This window comes from Numenius arquata, chromosome 3 (assembly GCF_964106895.1).
Source record: "Numenius arquata chromosome 3, bNumArq3.hap1.1, whole genome shotgun sequence".
NCBI lineage: Eukaryota > Metazoa > Chordata > Aves > Charadriiformes > Scolopacidae > Numenius > Numenius arquata.
In genome coordinates, this window is record NC_133578.1 from 24,076,938 (window position 1) to 24,097,078 (window position 20,141).

A 20,141-nucleotide genomic window follows, 5' to 3' on the forward strand; every position below is an offset into this window, starting at 1 on the left:
AACCAAAATCCTGCTTTCTTCTGTGCTTTTAAACAGATGTTAAATAAGCAGCTCTCAGGAACTATGGGTAAATTTCCGACCTCAATCCAAAGATGAATATTTCATGAAATTGTCTTTAAAACAAAGACAATTTAATGAAATTGTCTTTAAAACTTAGACATAACACACAAAAGATCAGAAACTGTTGAAGTATAGAAAAACAAATTACGCTCTCAACAGCACAGTTGTCCCAGCAATATCTCTGACAACCAGAAAGATTTTTACTATGCTTTTTATAACATTGATTCTCCTTTGCCAACCTCACATGCACTCTTGCAGGCTTCCCAAATTGCTGCTGTTTCCCACACACCTGCTGATGGTCTCACACTACTGCTCACTTCTTGTCAGCTTGATCCACAGTACTAGAAATGTTCTCACTCATATGGAAAGTGGCAGCTGAATTTGTTAAAAGCTAACCCAGATAGGAAGGCTAAACAAAAAGCAAACCAGCTTGGAAAAAAATTAACACCAGGTTCAGTGAGTTGCCAAATTTCATGGTGTTTTTGCAATAATTTTTTTTTAAAGTACTTTCAGAAATGTTCGATCCAAAAAAGTGTATTTGCTTCCACTTATTTCTTTTCTCCATCCTCCTCACTTTCTGCCTGCAGCACACAACAGGCAGTACAGGAATTGTACTAGAAATAAAATTTTTTTAATAGAAGTATCCTGCCAAACTTTGTGGGCATGAGGCAGCAGAATGAAATGGGAGGACCATTCATATTTGAAAAGATAAACTGTCATGGCAACAGTTGAATTTGGACTTGCAAACAGCTGAGGAAGGAAGCATGGAGCTACCATCTCCAATGGGAGTCACTTGGACTCCTCAGCACCCTGCATGCTCCTGCGTCCCTGCAGTCTGCTCTGGAAGTAAGCACAGGGTAACTTGTCCATGTGCTTAGGAAAGGGGACAGGAGACTGAAGAGAGGAAGGGGAAGGGGAAGGGGAAGGGGAAGGGGAAGGGGAAGGGGAAAGGAAGAGAGGAGGGTGAAAGAGAGAAAGAGGGAAAAGAGAAAGAGAGAAAAAGATGTGTCAGCTTTAATCCAGAGCCCAAATTCTGTCCTTTGCTATTTCAGGCTTCATCTATTAGATGTCTCATTCATAGATTGTAGCAGAGTGGAAAGATACAGTGTAAGTTTTATGTGAGCTGCCCTCAATGGGGAAACAACCTAGTTTTGTGGGAACCAGAACTTTGCAGACATGTTTACCTGTTTTTTTCGAGGTAAGTGGTAAGTGTGCAGGGACCATGGATCTGCTACATTTAGATTATTTCTTGTACTCAAGTCAGTTTGTTCAAGGTTCGCACTACATGGCTTTACAGACAGGCTCAGAATAAACACATTTGGGAGTACTACCATCTGCAGCAACTCTTCACATTCAGTTTTAGAGCAGTCTGGAACATCTTCTTTATCATGTGACAGCTTATCATGTGTGCCAAAATTTGGAGCTTTCTAAAAAGTCTTATTGTAGCATGTCCATATTTTGCCCTCCACATTGCTGTAAAGTCATCTATCACATTCATGCTCTTGACTTGATTAGAAGCATAACTCCAATATTCTGAAAAACTGCTCTTATCCTCTTGTTCCTACTACTCCCCTCTCCAAGGAGGAGAGCCTTGGAAATGCAGAATAAACAAGACACATGAGATCTACTAGGAGATCTAGTAAATGCTAAACTTTTAACCATAAGCTTCATACAACAGAAACCTAGGAATAAGATCATGACTGTTACGTAATGCTTTACAATTTAAAAAATAATAAAAGCAACAACAACAAAAACTTTACCAGGAGTTTCAGACCTGACTGAATCTAGTTCAAAAGTATGTGAAACATGGTCAAATTTATTCTTTTGGTACCTTTTAGCCTTTAGAGTTTATAAGATAATTTTCAGGCTTATAGGAAAGTTGTATCCTAAGATTTTATAAGCACTTCTATCCTGATAATTACAACATCCTATATATTTTATGGCTGTGATCCTCACTGTCTGAGAATGCTGCATTCTTTCTGGTGGCCTGTGGGTCACTAAGAAAATGGTATTACGGAACTTAAAAGATGTTCAGACACAGTGGTTACTCTGAGTATTGACATAGCTTATACATGTATATTTGGGGAGCTCTCCACTGAGTCAGACTGGAGATGTTAAAAGACAAGTGTTACATAAATCATACAAGAATCTATAATGTTTAGTAAAGAGAAAGAGCAATTTTTACATACAAGAACTATATGGAAAGACCTGTATTACCTGGAATATACGCATCAGATCTCTTAAATTAAAGACCTAATTGAATCCAGTCACTGTGGGTAAAAAGACCTGGGTCATTTTCCAATGCAGACAGATTGCATCTTATATGAGTAAGATGATAGATTTCACTACACTGTAACTGCAGCTCCAGTGCTGGAAAAGGATATTTATGGTCCTGCTCTATATGGTGGTTAAAGCATCCATCTCTGGGAAGTGGACAGCAAAGAGAGAGAAATGTCTCTGAGAGATTAAAAAAATAGTATGTGTGGAGAAAAGGATAATTATTTCTTTTAAAATATACCCACATAAATATTTTAATAACACTAAACCCCAGAAATTGAAAGCACAAGTTGAAAAGGTTTTCACAGCCAAAGCACACAGTGTTATATATCTTATTCACTCCCTGTCTCACTCGATGGAGATCATAATTGCTATCAAGTTAGTATGAAACCTGCCAAATGAGCCTGACTTCAGGGCAGTGTGCTCCTTTGCAGCTGTTTTCTTTCCAGAATGCCTAATAATCTGTGTATATTTAATCAAACTGGGATAGTTCAGAGTATGAATCTTGCTTGGGGAAAAAAAAAAGAAGGCAGATAGATAGCACCTTAGTGGAGTACCGGGCAGAAGGGAACTGTAATAGAGTTGTTAAATTTCTTAGGAAGAGTACTATCTTGATCCTTTATCTTGGATCAATCCAATTCTAATTCTATTATTAACATCTTTATGGTCTTTTAGCAGTCACCTAAAACCCCGGGAACTCGGAAAAATTACTTGAGGATGTTTTTTTCCCCCCAGGTGTGGCTCAGATAGAACTGGTCAAATAACAGAATCCCTCATTTGTAGAACGTTTCTATATGAAAGAAAAAAACCCCACCTGTAAATCAGAAAGTTAAAAATATCATCTCTTGAAGCTAAACAAAAGTTTATAAAACTCATACACTTTTGCAGAAATTACACCTTTGATCAGTCAGCATTTTCAAATGAAATCATGCCACAGAACATTCCTAATCAACCTAAATGTAAAATATACTAATATATACGATTTCATAACTTTGATTCTCTGCAGTGAAACCAAGTGGTATGAGAAGCTATTTGATACGGGTTTCTCAATATCCATTAACAAAAAAAAATTGTCGACAAGCTCAAATACAATACAGATGACACCTCAAATACTAGAAAGATGGTTTCAGGTAAATACACAAACACCATTTTCAAAAATCTATGCATTTCCAGGAATGAAACAATATTAAAACTACACATATGAAACCACTGGTTAGGAAGAACTCAACATAAGGCAAAGAAACCATGCTGAACATATTTCAGAGTGACCAGTTCAAATGTAAGCATAAAAGGAGTCTAACAGTGCAAAATGGTAGCCAGGCACAAGGTCTGCTATTGAAGATAAAAGGAGTCCCACACTTTAGGCTAATGAAGTTTCTTAATTTCAGCTGTCATTAGTAGGTGAAAGGAAGTGATTCTGTCCTTGAAACTCTTGTGCAATGGGATGAATGAATGGTTGGAACACCAACTGAACCTGCCCACTGAAAAGCTGTCCCTGCAGTCAGGACCCCGCTCTGTCCCGACTCTCACAACCAACACTGAATTGCATGATTAGAAGCCAGCTTACAGGAAAACAGTCAGTAAGAGTCAATAATTATAAAGTGTCATGGTATTGCTTTAGTATTAAGACTAGAACCTTCCTTTTGATACTTGATCTTCTCCAAAACCCATTATTTAATTTAGCAATAGAAATCACAATTTAGCAATTTAGCAATAGAAGTCACAATTGTCTGTGTGTGGGGTTTAGTTGATGGGTGCTTTTTTTTGTGTGTGTGTGTGTTTTTTTTGTTTGTTTGTTTTGTTTTGTTTGCTTGTTTGTTTGTTTTTGTGTGTTGTGGTTTATTTGTTTGTTTGTTTGTTTGTTTTTTTTAATGTGGTTGGACTCGATGATCTCAAAGGTCCCTTCCAACCACTAAGATTCTGTGATTCTGTGATTCTGTCTAAATGTGAAAAATTTGCATGAGTAATTACCTGTGATGACACACACACAGCAGCCATACCGGTTCACAGCAAGTATTCATCCAGACTAGGATGTGGTCAGCAGCAGCCACCTGAGGAATATAAAAGCAACACAAGCACATATGATATTTCCCCTCTAATACTCTCATAGTCTCCAAATATTTTCAGCTCAGGAGACTTTCTGAGGGGGTTGTGCTTTTTGTTTACATGTAATGCAGCAGCCTTCCAGATGTAAGCATTGGTTTGCCCTTGAACACATGAAAACTTCTGCTTATTACAGCTGTTGGAAAGGAGTTGCAAAGCCCTTTACCCACTGCATGAACTCCCTCTTCTTGTTTTACACCTGTTTCTCCTGTTCTCTTCATGTGTTCTTACACTGTAAGAGCCAGCAAATAGCTGGTCCGCATCCACCTTCTTGCTAGCAGTTGGGATTTTGTAGACCTCCAATATATCTGCTTAGGCTGCCTCTTTTCACAGCTATTAAGCTCTGTAAAGCAGCTGTTCACTGCTTTTGTCATCCTTGTTGCCTTTCTCTGCAACTTTTCCAGTTCTAAAACATCATTTTTGCAATGACATGAATAGAATTGCATATAATTTTCAACATCCAGGTGAACCATGGCTTTATACAGGGGAATAATTATGTTTTCTGTGTGTTCTCTGTTCCTTCTTTAATAACTCCTAACAATTGATGTGCTTTTTTTCTTTGACTCTTGCCAAGTACTGAGCTGATGTTTTCGTGGAAGTATTTATCACAACCCCCAGGTCTCGCTCTTCAGTGCTAATTGTCAGTTCGGAGCCTATCATGTTCTACATGAAATAGGCTTGTTTTTCCCAATGTACATTTACTTTACATTCATCTACACTGTCTTTCATCTGGATAATTTTATTACCCAATCACTTTGGCAGTTCTTCACAGCTGGTCCTCATCATTGCTACCTGGAAGAACTTCATATCATCAGCAAACTTTGTTGCTTCACTGTTGACCCCCATTTCCAGGTATCTTATATATATTTTTAAACAGCATGAGTCTCCCCGTGCAACTCCCCCGGTGACCCCTCCTCCATTGCAAGAACCAGTCAGCTATTCTGATCCTATGTTTCTCACTTACCTGGCCAGTTATTAAGCCATGCGGCAACTCTTTTCTATGTTGTGGCTGGTTCATTTCCGTATAAGCCCTTAGAGTGTGATATTTTGTCAAAAGCCTGTTGGAAACCCACTGTCAAACCACTGTCATGTCTCTCCAAGAGATCTGGCAGTCAGATCCAGCTGTTTCAGCCTTCAGAGCTTTTGGGTGGAAACTGCTTATTACTGTTAATACTATTCATTCTAGTTATTCCTTCCTCAGTTTATTCAATTTTAGGTAGACCTCTGCTGATGTCCCCACTGTCTCCCCATAAAAAAAGGTTTCCATGTCGGAATAGCCCCAGTTTTACTTACAGCAAATATTAGTATAAAAAATTAGTTTAGCTTCCCTGTAAAGCCTTTATCCTCTGAGTAGTCATTTTGTATGCTGCTCATCAGGTGTTTCTGTTGTGATTGAAACAAAGGTTTAGCGGGAATTTTGATCCCTGAAACTAGTTACTCCTTAAACTGTTTTGGAAGGGCTGATGAGATTTTTATATTTAGTCTTTAGTTTACAGTCCTTTCTACTTTCTTTCTTTGAACACAACTTCAGTTTTCTGAATGATCCTTCCTGTTTCTAGTAGCTTTCTTTCCTTTGCTGATTAGCCATGCCAGTCTTCTTTCACTCTTTCTGAAGTTTTTCCCAAAGGATGGGGCATGCTCTATTGCTGTGCCCTCAGCTTAGTGATCTTCTTGCTCCCTGGAAGGATTTAATTCTTTCAGTGGCCCATTTTAGCTTTTTTTTAGTAGGCTTCCTTGTTTTGACAGAGTTGCTCTTTTTGAAGTTAAGCACACTTATGGTGGATATTTTGGCCTTTGTTGCTCCTGTGGGGGGACTGAATTGAAGTACATTACGGTCACTGTCACACAGCAGCGATTCCATTGTGAGATTTTGAACCAGATCCTGCACATCACTCAATACACAAACAAGCTGTCACTCAGTATGGTCTAGTTGTTTAGGGAGCTGATCTCAGCCCTGCTCTCTGCTTTGCTGCTCAGCCAGCTCAGTCACAGGTGCATGGCTCTGTTGGAGGATTTGCGCGTGGGTCTGTCAGAAACGGGATTAAGGGAACCGAATTGTTGTTTCCTTTGGTAGACTATGCATTTAATAAATATGGCGGAGAAACAAGGTTGCAGAAAAGTGTAGTGCCTGTTGACATAAATGTCTATTCCATGCAGACACATTTTGCCTGTCTTTAGAATTCAAACCTTAATGGCCTTAAAAATGGAAATCCCCAAGCCTGAGCATGGCTACAGCCAGTGGCAGCCAAGATTTTACAAAGGCAGGAAAAACATTTCTGCTATGTAACTGCCACAAACAGCTCCTTTGGTCTGGCAGACAAAATATAGACAACACACCCTCCCTGAACCTCTTAAACAAATTAATCACAAATCAATTTTAATACAACATAAAGATAACCTTTAAATTAAGCAGAGTTTTGCTCCCTTCTCATCATCTCCCACGAAAAGACAGAACTATGAAGTTCACTAGAGGCTTCCACATCTCTCTGCGTTACGTGTGGCAGGTTTCCAGGCCCTGCCAAGAAGAGTCGCACCACAAATCCTTAAGACACAAAGGCAGACCAAATATTCCTGCTGGCATGTGATGGTTTGGAGACCTCTGCGTACTCTTTCACTGTACTCCTTAGAGAGTCAAAGGACTTTTGAGGAGACCTGGGGTACCTTGCCCATGATTCTTGTTTTACAATACAGTGCTTATTCGCCTATGTGGGCTTCTGGGAATGCCTTGGTAATGAGTCTAACTGAAGGTTTCCCTATATACCCCATCCCCTCAGCACTTTTATCTGGTGCTTATAACTGTGTTCATTCCTTGTCTGCTCTGTGCGAGACAGAGCACCATCTGTCTGCTGCCCAAGGCTGCAACAAAATGTTAGGATGTTCATTCTCTTTAAATTAAGAGCTTGAGTGTTACTGTGAGCAAAATCATTTTGTTAAAAATATGGCATTTGGCACACCTACCCAAAGATGCTGATTTACTGAAAAACTTCCAGCAGTGGGATTCATGCATGTGACACACTGACAATCGTGAATTTCTTTTAAAATCAGGTTCTGTCTGTCATACCTATGTAGTTACAAAATAACAAAGGGATAATAAAGCTCAATTGTATATTCACAGTTTGAGATTTCTATTGACAGATCTTCACACTGAATGCTTCTGCAAGAAATTGTGATTATGTAGCTCTGTTAAAAGAACTGAAAACCTCTCCTTTGTTACAACTCTCTTACACACCATTTCTATCATTTGGAATCTTTTAAGGGATGTGTCAAAGTTGACAGGCCCAAATTTGGCCTTCTCTCACCAAATTATATTTGTATATTTAGAACACCTTCCATGTAGGAAAAAATCCCAGCAGTCAGCCTTTCCAAGACAAGGGCTAACTTCTTTGCCTAACTGCAGGTCAGCGAATAACCCAGCAACAATCTACCCTTTCATCCCACAAAATGCAGTTTCTGCTCATGTTCTACACCATCCCTCCTTTTACGACCTACATATTTACTTGGTACTGGGCTGAAAATCAAGCTTACTCATTTACCTTTGGGTTAGATGGTTTCATTTGTTCAGATTTTTGCCTCTAACCTTTCACTGCGCCATTGAGAGCTATATTATATCACAGCCATGAGAGTGGTCTACCAGAGCTTTACTTAAAACTTACAGCGTCAAACTTCTGGGTTGTCTTCTGTCACACATCATGTTGCATGGGATTAACAACAGCAGCTAGTTTAACTTCTTGGACCTTTGTTTTCTAGCCTGCAACAGGAAAGCTGGATGGTTCACTTTGTCCAAAAATCATGAATCTGCAGCAACTAAAATTTAAAAAAAGGAAAAAAAAGGGAGAGGTATTTAACATAATATATATAATTAAAGAATATCTCTTTGGTTTTGCTTCACTTAGAATCCAAAAGGATTCCAGAAATAAATTTATGTGTTTGCAAAAAAGTACTTTGAGATATTTAAATGTGAAGTGCAATAGCATAAGACTGCAAGTCTGGCTGTTGAGCTGTTCTTGACAAAAGACAAAGAAAAATTTCAGGTCAGAAAAACTGTTAATCTCTTATATGCTTTAAAAAAAAAAAACACAACAAAACCCAAACAAAACAAAACAAAATCAAAAAAGCCAAAATGAAAAAAAACAAACAAAGGAAACCTAGATTCACAGAGTTGCAGTGCTTGTCTTTTCCGGCTGCTCATGTAACAACTCAGTAGAAATCCAAAAAGGATTCACTTGAATGCATAGGCCTAGAGTAGGCCGTTAGATTATAATCTCTCCTTGTCTAGATTTATTAGAGAGCTGTATTCAGAAGACTAACATTTTGATCCAAGCATCCTAAAGTAAGTACTCTAAAGTTCTAGTGAGTTCCAGCTGCTGTTCATTCAGATACACAGGTGTATTTTATAAAAAGTGAAATAACTATAAAGGATAGACTAAGGGGATCTTCCTTGATCTGTCTCCTATCTCCTCCACCCTCTTGGAAATTTTAACAGGGTGCACAATGGTGATTTCGAGTTCCTGGACATATTATGCTTCAAAGCCTTTCAAGAAAAAAGGTAAGCTCCCACACCTTAGTAGACCATTGGGCTTTTGGGAAAAAAACAGCAACATCTCTGTTTTCCTTTTCACTCCACCAACGCTGAAACATTTGACATAACCAAAACTCTGACAAAAAAATAACAGCAAAATACTATACTGCAGTTAGTAAACTGCAGTTTATAATATATATAATCCTTCTAAACTAGATTGGAAGTACATTGCCCTTGACGTGACAAGGGTCAGGTTATAGAAAGTCAGGAATGATGTCTGAAAATACATTTCCCACCCTGAGGCTCTGCTTCAATTGCTTGTTTCTTTTGCTTACCCTGCAGTGATGTTGTGTCTTGGCTGCACTAGTTATTGCTTAGCACTTCTTGGAACTTTTCAGTACATCAGGGAGGCTTTCTAAAGCGGGACTTCAAGTAGAACTTAAAAATATGTTTTGTTCAAACTGCAGGAAGAAGTCGACACTAATCAGTTCTGTGTGTTTTTAATGTTCCAGTGTCTGCCTAAGTTAAATTTACTTTAGTTCTTCCTTTTTGTTTCGAACAACTTTATTCTGTAGTGCCAAACTAAACTGCAAAATAATGTGGAACCCTTAGCAACCTACATTTCCCTTTGAGCCCACGTGTCTTGGTCTGTGCATTTAAACTCCAGCAATAGTTGTTTTTTCCTCAGATATGCTGGCCATGATTTGGACATAAAACAATGCATAAGCACTTCTGTGAGTGACCAAAGAACTTATCTCTAGAAGATTTCTGTTGTTTTCTATGGCAAGTATAGAAACATCTCCCTCAAATCTTGGTGGAGATTCTCCTTTTGCACATAGGTGCACATCTCTTTCAAAGAATAAACTTCATTTGCCTTCACAGCTTTGTGACTCTATGTCCACATCAGGTGGGAGCTCTCAGTGACCCAAGGACCACAAAGAAAGACTGTAACAGAAATCTCCACAGGGAACCCACAGAAATCCTACTAGGCTCTGAGGTTGCACGAGTTTTCTCACACGCTCCTTTTATGCAGATATTTTCCCTGTGAGGTTTCCTTGTAAAAAAAATTTCCACAGGCAGATAGCAGGTGAGGATTAGTGCACAAGCTAAAGCTCCCACAGTCTACCTCCGACTTATAAGGAATTAATGGGTTTTATGGTGAGCTGTTTTCCTTCTAGATTTTTTTTTATTTCTTCTCCTGTTCTGCAGTCCAGGGCAAGGACATATATCCCATGACTCCCTTTCTCTGAAATCTCAGATCGTTGGTGTTACAATGAATACTGAAGACTGATCCAAAGGCTGGCTCTCACACCACTAAAAATCCTAAGCAAATCCTAATAACAAAAGTGGAGACAAACACTATAATAGGATCTTCTTAAACAAATAGCATCAACTGAAAACTATTCAAACTTTTACTGATAGCTGTAATCAAGGCATTGCTGTACTGGAGCATGAAGCTAAATGGAAGAACAGGAATTAGTATCAGGAATATTAAGATCATCAGTGAAATTAATTACCTTTAACAGCCCAAAGAAATATAATTTCTCTCAGTTTTCTCTTCCAAGGGTTTTTGAGAACACCTGCCAAGAAAGTAGATGCTGTTACAGTAAATACTAAGACAATGCCTCAGGCCTATAAATACCCAAGCAGGTGTTTCATTTTAAGCACAAGTCCTCCCAGGAGACAACCCATGGGATCTACCTGACCCAACGCTCCAACACCAACTGCTTCAGAGCCTAAATGTCATTTTTTGGGTAGTAATTTGAATGAATTGTTTCCCCTCTCCCAGACCAAAATTAATACGGTCAGATAAAATTAACTGAAATCACATGTGATGCTATTAATTGGTCATCTGTAATATCTCATGATTAATAATCAGAAGAGGTTACCACAAACAACTTAAAACACTTCTACAGTTTTTAGAATATTTATAGTTTCCATTGTTTCAGACCTTGGAAAAAACAAATATTCCTGGTGTGTGTTTGGCACAGCCTCCCTTTATTGCTCTGCCTTTAAGTGCATTTAGAGAAGAGATGCCAGACTACAATGGTAAAAAAGGAAATTTCCTCCTCTGTTTTTCACAATGCTGAACTGCGCAGTGCAGGAAGTGGGAGAAGACGTTTTCCCACTAGGATGTGGACACAGAGGGGTTGAAAGTCTAACTCCATCTAGGAAACATCCTTTAATTTTTTGCCTTTTCTGCTATGCTTGCTCTGTGGATGCTGTAGGTCCTCCACACCTCATAAAGTGAGCTCTTCAACTCATCTTTCACTGGTAACTGAGGGCATGTCAAGCCAGGACTTGCAGATTCTGGGAGTTGCATATTTCTTTGCCATTGACAGTTAACCTCCTTGCCCACTACTTTTCCATTTACTTTTGGTTAATTTTTTGCTTCAGCAAATCCTGTGCAGAAATCTCTGAAATTAATTTTACCTGACTCAACCATGGCACTGCAGGATGCACAGAAATAATAACTATTATTTTAAAAACTGTCTTTAGGATAAAGGTAGCAAAAATAAACCAGTGTATCACAGTATTCTCTGCTCATGTCCAACAACTGAATAACCAGTGTGCTAAAATCCCTGTAATCGCAATTATCTCTCCCTCCCTTTCAAAATGTAGGCTATAGAACTAATAGTTTACAGCAGGAAAATAGTCATTTAACTTTTCACATTTATGACAATGAGTGATAGTTATACTGCATTAAATAAGTGATTTGCTCTCCTAAAAAACATGTCTAGATTTGATCAAGGATAGGTAAAGAGGATGTCAAAAATTCTATCACAATTGACAGCATTTCTATTGAAGAACCATTCATCATTAATTGAGCTAATTGAGTTTCTCAGAGGCTGCGCATGTGGTATGAGGATTTTTGCCCTGATTTTTTAAATCCTGTTTTTTCCACCAGTACTACTCAGAAGTGATCCCACTGATTGTTCTACATCTTAAGTGGTGCAAAACAAAGCTACAGGAAAGAATCAAGCCCATTGAAACATAGGGAATTTTACAGTTACAGTTACATCATCTTCTTTTGGTAACACTGATGGATTATTAACACTGCAAAACTAAAATACAAACAGATATTTCAGCAAGATTACACAGTATAGTATTTGTAAATCAGTGTAGTAGAATACTGCATTTTCCTGTCACTGAAAGGTAGTGGAATGTAATATTAGAGTTAGTGCAATATCTATATGCACATTTTCTAATATGAATGGTATACCATAAACATAACTCATCCTACTACTGCATGATATGTTGAAATAATATAACATGGTCATAAATGAAGAGAAATGATGTTGAATTGCTTGCTGCATTGAAATACAATTCAAGAAGATCAGAATTAAGATAGAGACACTTAGTAAATACTGCAGCAATGGTTTTATTCTTTGAAAAGTGTCATTTGTATGTGAAAATGAAACTGCAGATACACTTCAATATTTATCGCACCAGGTACTTCATTCACATCATAGAAAATAGCCATATCAAAGGCAGAAATGAGGTATGAAGTTAGCTTGTGTAGTGGATAAAATTATAATCTGGTGAGGTGGTAGGGAATGAAAAAAATTGCTCTCTACAAATCTCCAAATGAAAAATAAAATATAGGGCTTCACAATGCTTTATCATTTAGACGAACCTATGAACTGGAGAAGCCAGACAGAAAAATGAATATGCTTAATATGTCAGATGTGGTTTTTGCATTGGAAAACACTCTACATAATTCAGACACCTAACAGTTATCTGTCTGTTTATATAAAACATGTTAAGATAAGCCATGAGTGAAATAGTTGTGGATGAGGAAGCAGAACTGTCTCAGGATTAAAACAGGCTCTGAAAGATGGGGTCAATTAGTTCAATTCTTGTTCTTGCCAGTAACAGATAGTGATTTCTTGGGAAAGTCATTTAATTCAGTTTTATCTCCTCCATCTGCATAACAGATATGCTATTATTAGGTCCCTCACTGGGATGTTATGTGATTTAATAGTCTTAACATTGAGGTCCTTGGGTGTAGAGTTCTACATAAACGCAACTACTTCATTCTGACAGATGGCAGGGCAGCACCTTTGAGCTAACGCTGCAACCGGGTTCCACTTATAAATTATTTTCATTTATAGTTTTGGCTTGGTAAGTGGCCTGTCTTAAAAACTGTGACTTTTTTTTTCCTGAATGCATGCAACACTGCATCTGTTCTGTCAATAAAATGGACAAAAGAAGGAAAATGAGGAAGAAAATAAGGTGCTAGAGGGCATACTTATACCACACAATTGAGTGTGATGCAGAGACTACACAATTAATGCTAACGAAGCTCAGAACTAGGACAACCCAGCTAAATGGCTAGTTAGCCAACAGTGTTGTTCTGAAGACTAACGAGACACTGTGAGGATTCACTGTTTCATACCATCTCAGCTGCTACTACCTTGAGGAATCAAGCTTCTTATAATGGCATTGGCTTGCCTAGTGGAGATCACTCTGGAAAATACTAGCAGCCAACCTTCAAATTACAGTGCTACTTCTGAAAAGTGAAATAAATTTGATGGAAATTTTCTCTACCAATACAACACATAGACATTCACTTTCCAGATGAGACAACGCAGCAATACAGAGAGACAATTTGCCAGAGGTCCTCCAACAGGATCTCCTTGCAGACCCTTGAGGAGAAAATTGTCCTCTCAGATGATAAGGAAATCTCTCTTTGATATCACCAAACAGCAAACATCTGAAGGATGCTTAAAACTTATAATTATCAAATTATTAAACCAAAGCAATGAAAGGTGCTAACAGATGACAATACATTGTGCAAAACTGAAGTCATACAGCAGCATCAGAAAAAGTATGAGCATCATCAATCTTATATATAATAAACCATATATAATAAACCATAAAACAAATATAATAAACCATATAATAAGCAAACAGTTTTATTAAGCATTAAAATGCCTAGTTAGTCACCACATGAGTGATATAAATGCAGGCCAGGAGCCAGCTGGATCTTCCAGAACAAAGCACTCATCCAGCAACAAGTGTATCCTATTCATCAAGTAAAGAGACAGATGTAATGTTACAGTCTGATTTTCTGTGCCGAAGAACTTTGCACTTACCATGCTCCACAATACGGTCATCTGCCTTCAATGGAGCTGTCAGGTCCAGCAACGAGACCATGCAAGAGAGCTGCCTCAAGTGCAAACAAAGGGAAAAAGAGGGTGGGGAACTGAAGAAGTCCATGGTATGTTTAAAAGGAATGCAAATGAATTCTCACTTTCCCCCTTCTCTACAGAACCCAAGAATGTGACGATGAGAGATCTGCAAGTCCATTAGGAAGTTCAGCATTGGTAAATATGGGCTTAAGACTGTAAATTTCTAATCTGCAGCACCGACATTTTCCAGCAAAGCTGTTTAGAAACAAGGCCTTAACTCCACCTGTTCAGGGAAAATTCTTTCTTGGGAAAGAATAAAATGAAAAAAATGAAAGAAACAGAGAAATACAGCAAAGCAGGGAAACCCTGAAGAAATACTAATCAGAGTAAAGTAAAAAATGAGAGAATGGATGGATATAGGGAGACATATACTCATGGAAATGTACTTTGATGTCAAAAAAAAAAATTCCGATGTGAATTAATTCTTGTTGCCACTAAGTTAATTTCCTTCCAATGTGAACCCTTTGGTAGTAAAGATGACATGCAACACCTCTCCTAAGAGTCACTCAAGTTTATCACCTGGCCCTGGTTGTAATACATGGGTCTAGGTTGCAGCCTAACGACACCACATGTTCACGGGTGAGTGCAGCAGTGGCTGGACGTGTACTGCAAGCGGAGAGGAAGAGGCAAAGGGAAGGGAGAAGACCTCTCCTCTACCTTGGGGCTATGCACGTAGTTTTCTCATTACAAGCATAAAAGTAGCAGCACAGCATACCTGCTCAGCAAGGCCTCCAGTATCTACAAGCCATTAAAGGGATTCAGAGACTTCACAGAAAAAAATGCATGTATGTGCAGGGGCACATATCTGTCTGTGTCAAACACCCTGGTATCTGCAATACCTGTCATCTAGCTCATTCGGTCCTGGATTTCCTACACAGAAGTTTGGGCCGTGGCCCAAGTACGGGGAATTTCAGTTTGCTCTGGCACAGCCTCATAGCCTCTCAGCAGAAAGAAAGAAGCTGTGGGAATGACACAAGAAGGACATGGTGGATCAGTGGCAAAGGCTGTAACCAGGTCCCATTGGGCAGCATCCTGCAGACAGCCTTCGGGTTTGCTGTGCAGGTAATTCAGCTGGTTGATTCCCACTTACCTCTAGGCCAAGTTCGGCAAGTACAGCATATGTCTGGGCACAAGACTGGGCAAGAAGAGCAGAGTGGAGCAGGATGTGGGTATGTGCATACTGAGTGTGTGGGCAGCTTGCACACATTCCTCCCTTCCGCTTGTACGCATCCCTTCAAGGGCTGGGTGTTTCCCGTTTGCTTTTCCTTTTTCCCCTGGGTGTGCAGGGGGAGAGAAAGGGAACAGCCATCCTCCAGTGCTGACTCAGTCTGATCCTTGTTCACAGCTCAGTACTAAAGCGCCCAGAGAACAGAGAGTTTTTCCACAAAAGCACACTTTGCTGACAATCTAGAAAGGGTTCAGTCTGGAAAGGACTGAGCAGATGGAGCAGTCTGCTGTCCCTGCCAGTCAGCAAAAAGGATACTAGGAAGAAGGACAAGTGGAAGGGCAGAGATTTCTTGTTTAAAGGGGTTGAGAGGAAAGGTTTGGATAGAAAAGAGAAATCCAGAAGCACAATCTAGAGTTACAGGGTGCCTAGGAGGTAGTGATTTCACCAGTGCGGGAATAAGCCCTCACTTGCAGAACCAAACTGTGCCTAGGCTATTGCAGAGATTCATGCTGGGATGGCTAAAGGCCTTCTGTCACCTGGTAAAGGTTATCCCTCCTGCAACCCCTGTGTTTGAAATGGTTCCTCGTGTCCTTACAGAGGGATCCCGTGGCATTTTTCACAATGATGCCAACCTGAACTCACAGACAGACTTGAGGATAGCCAATAGCCAGCAAGAATGCAGAATGTGACTGAGACCTCTACAGGTGTTGTGGTTGTCAAAGTACTTGTCAAAACAGATCCTGCCAAAAAAACCCTCACACTTAAGAGTTCATAGGAGTCCTTAGAGGCTCTGCAGCGATATCAGGGTAGTTTAATTTGCAGCGGGTGGGCTTCCAGCTCTACAGGATGGCACAATGCCAGAAAACTGCACTGAAACCCAAATGCTAAATAAAGTTAATTCTCACTAAGAAACACAAATTCCCAAAAATCAGCATCCATTTAGAAAAACACAAGCCACTACAGTCTGAGAAAAAGCAGATATAATGAAAAGGAGCAATGTTGAAAGTAATTACAACAGAAGGGCCCAAAGATGGAGACAAGGAATACAAGGTTAGACTTGATCGTACACTGCATTTTGGAAACGTTGCCTAGAAAGCCAGAACATCACTGAAGCTTTATCTCATTACCATTCTTCCCCCAAACCAGGACCTCTGCTTGGATTTCATCTTCTCTTGGAGTGAATGTGGCATGGCAGCACATGGTAGAAATTAGCAAGAAACCACTAAAGAGAACAAGGCACCCCAGCTTCAGCTACTCTGGTAGCAATTTCAAATGTAAATATCTCAGTTTTCTACGAAAGTATTTGGAGTGGTGTTGCATTTTGCTTTTTTTTTTTTTTTTAATAAAAGTCAAAACAGTTGCAGAACCTTTGAATTGAAATGGTTCATTTAGTCAGAAAATAATTTTTCACCAAAAATTATGTTAGAAAATCTTGGCCTTAGCAGTCAATATATATTTGGATGAAAAAGGGCTCTGAGGCTTGAGATTCTTGACATATGTTTGAGATTATACATTAGAACTTAGATGCTTCTTGAACTTTTTTTATTGTACTGGTTCACTGATCGCTTTGCTTTTTTTAAAAAGCAACAGCTATAATTTTACTAGAACACTAACAGTGAGAAAACTGCCAACAGCACTGAGCAGAGCTTTAAAAAGGAAAAAAATAGACAAAATACCAGAGGAAAGAGATGCACTAGACTGTGCAGTATTATCTTAAGTAAAACAGTGAAACTTGCTGTTCTCCTATTTAAAACTAGAAGCACTAGAAAATGTACCTATCCTACCATAACAATGTCACATGGCCATCAGAAGTAGCTCTTCTCTAATGAGGATTTTCTCTGACCTATGGCAAAGGGATCAGACGCATTAAGCAAAAGCAGTGCAGCCTAATATGTGCAAAGCCCCCTTCAGTCTCAGCTGGTCTGCAAAAACTACATGAACATGTGGCGCATTGACAACTCTCCAGGGGCTCACACAGCGCATGGTACTGACTTACCTGTAAGAGGGAGATGAGGTACAGCCAACCGATGTATTCTGACTTTCTCTTGGAAAAATATCGCAAATCAAATTGTTTTCCTTTGCTGCACAAATCCTTTCACCTCAGCTGAGTAAGCTAATATTTACTAAAGTACAGAGTTCACATCTGATTTTCCATGTGCCCCTTTTTTTGCTGACTGCAAAGTGAATTTGGCTTTCCAGTACTTTCAGCAAGATGTTAAACTTCTTTCAATTGCAAAAAAATATACCATTTGCCTCCTCCAGGTTGGATTTTAGAGACACATAAATATCTCTGAGAGTTTGGGAATGGTTCCCATTTTTTACTGCTTACTTTATGTTAGGAACAAGAGTGGTACAGCCAAAACAGTGAAAACCAACGATATTATCTTGGTGAAGGGCCTGGAAAACAAATCATATGAAGAGCGGTTGAAGGAGCTGGGACTGTTTAGTATGAGGAAGAGGAGGCTGAGGGGAGACCTCATCACTCTCTACAACTACTTCAAAGGACACTGTAGAGAGGTCGGTGCTGGTCTCTTCTCACAGGTAATTAATGACAGAACGAGAGGGAATGGCTTCAAGCTCCAACAGGGTAGGTTTAGACTGAACATTAGGAAAGAATTTTTCACAGAAAGAGTGGTCGGGCATTGGAATAGGCTGCCCAGGGAGGTGGTTGAGTCGCCATCCCTGGATGTGTTTAAGAGACGTTTAGATGTGGTGTTGGGGGATATGGTATAGGGGAGAACTTTGTAGAGTAGGGTAGATGGTTGGACTCGATGATCCCAAGGGTCTCTTCCAACCTAGACGATTCTATGATTCCATCTTGTAAATTATAGTACTTAGAAAAATAAAATGATAAAGTAAAATGTAATAAAATGAGCAGTGGTAAGTAAGAGACTAAATCATGCAAAACATCAAAAACAACCTAGTGTAAACATTTTGGCTGCTGTGCTCTAAATGGTAAAATGCTGATTTTAGAGTGAAAATTTTCTTACCATATTGCTATTGCCCTAAAATAGTAGAGTGCTGCTTTCCAGACATCCTGAGGCAAAAGATGTGGAGACCAAAGCAGGAGGATACATGCCTACCCTGAGAAGTGTGGCTTACAGACTTTGCGCACAGGGCTTGGATTGCTCCAAGAATTGTGCCCTTTTCTTTCATCATCTCCCCTGGCCTGAAAAAAGCTGGCAAAGATAAGGCCAAATTTTGTCTTTAATGTGCAATTGCCCATGTGACTTTAGAGGAGAGATGATTAGTCTAGAATTTTATACTGAAACTATAGCTTTGAAAACATGAATAATGACTTAAAAGCACACCTCAAGCTCATGCTGAGAGACTTAACTGATGCACAGAAATTCGTAGCAACAGCAGTGACAGGTCTCCAGTACAGGTATATCTCTGAGAACGGTACATACATTAAAGTAACTGTCATGGAAACTTCTACTTCAGAATGTGGAAAAATCTGGCCCACACCACTTAAGAGGAATAGCAGAAAGATAGGTGAGCATCACCTCACTCTCACGCTGGCATGTGGCTTCCCAGAGGTATATGCAAGTCTATCGACATTAGGCAAATGAACTCCAATTTGAGTGTTCTCAGGAGAAAATGTTCAGTTATAAATCACAGTATGAAGAAGCAGCAAGCCAAAGAACTCCATTGCCCTGGGAACATTCCTGCTTACCGGGAGGAAGGCATGGGAAGAACAGTGAGCTCTGCTTTACTTGCAGTGTATACACAGCCAGACCAGCCTGTGCATGCTGGGTCCAGAAACCACACACTGGGACCTTGGGAACATATTATGGTCGCTGATGGCTGCTAATACTCACTGCTATTGTTACCTGTGTTCACTAGATTACCTTGCAAATGCTTTACCTTCATTTACCTGTGCATTTAGCCCCAGGAAATGGGGCATCCTTTTCCTAATCCTGCTTGCTCGGTAGGAACACAGACCAATTTACTCATGTAAAATTGTCTTTTTCTTTTCTCGTGTAGAAGTCCTAGAACAGAATGCATCACATGGCACAAACAGAATTTAGGTTCTCCTACAGAATTATAAAATCTGTATCAAAGAATTCCTTTCCCGTTCTGAGGAATGAAAAAAAGTATAATGACCAAATCCCAGGATGTGCCCCAATAAGCATACAGAAGAGAAAGTTTTTATGCATTTAGTACCTCCCATCTTCCTACCTCCAAAACACTAATTTACTCTTTTTCTTTAGCTCCACTTGCCATCTTCAGATCCTCTGTTATTAACACTGAAGTTGATAATAAATACCTATTGCCTTTCCTGAGAACAGGTGCATTGTATAGAGCTCAGCCTGATATATCATTCACTACTGTATGTAAGTGTAAAGATGCCTGTATGTAATGTGTATGTTCCATTCATGCATTATTAGTCTAATTTATAGGACGAAATTTACACAATAAAATCCTCCCCTGTTAATGGCACTTACAAATTTATCACAAAGCAGCAATGAAACATCCAGAGTTCTGCCAGCAATGTAATAATAATCACATATTTGCTAGGCTGCCACAAAACAACACAATTCAGTGTTGTCCAGAATGTTCAATATTGCAATGAAAAGCACAAACTGTACTTCAAATATGTCTTCACTATGAATGCATTGGGTCATTTACCTTAACAATGTGAACGTGCTCTCATTATTATGTTCAACTTGATTAGTGTGTAGTCTAACATTTAAAAGTGCACTTCAGATGGAAGAAGGTATGAATGCATGATTGGCTCCTAATAAATTGAGCAACCCCCTAATGAACTGCAAGGGATCTAGAAGAAACTGGTAGACACTAGACATAGACACTCAGA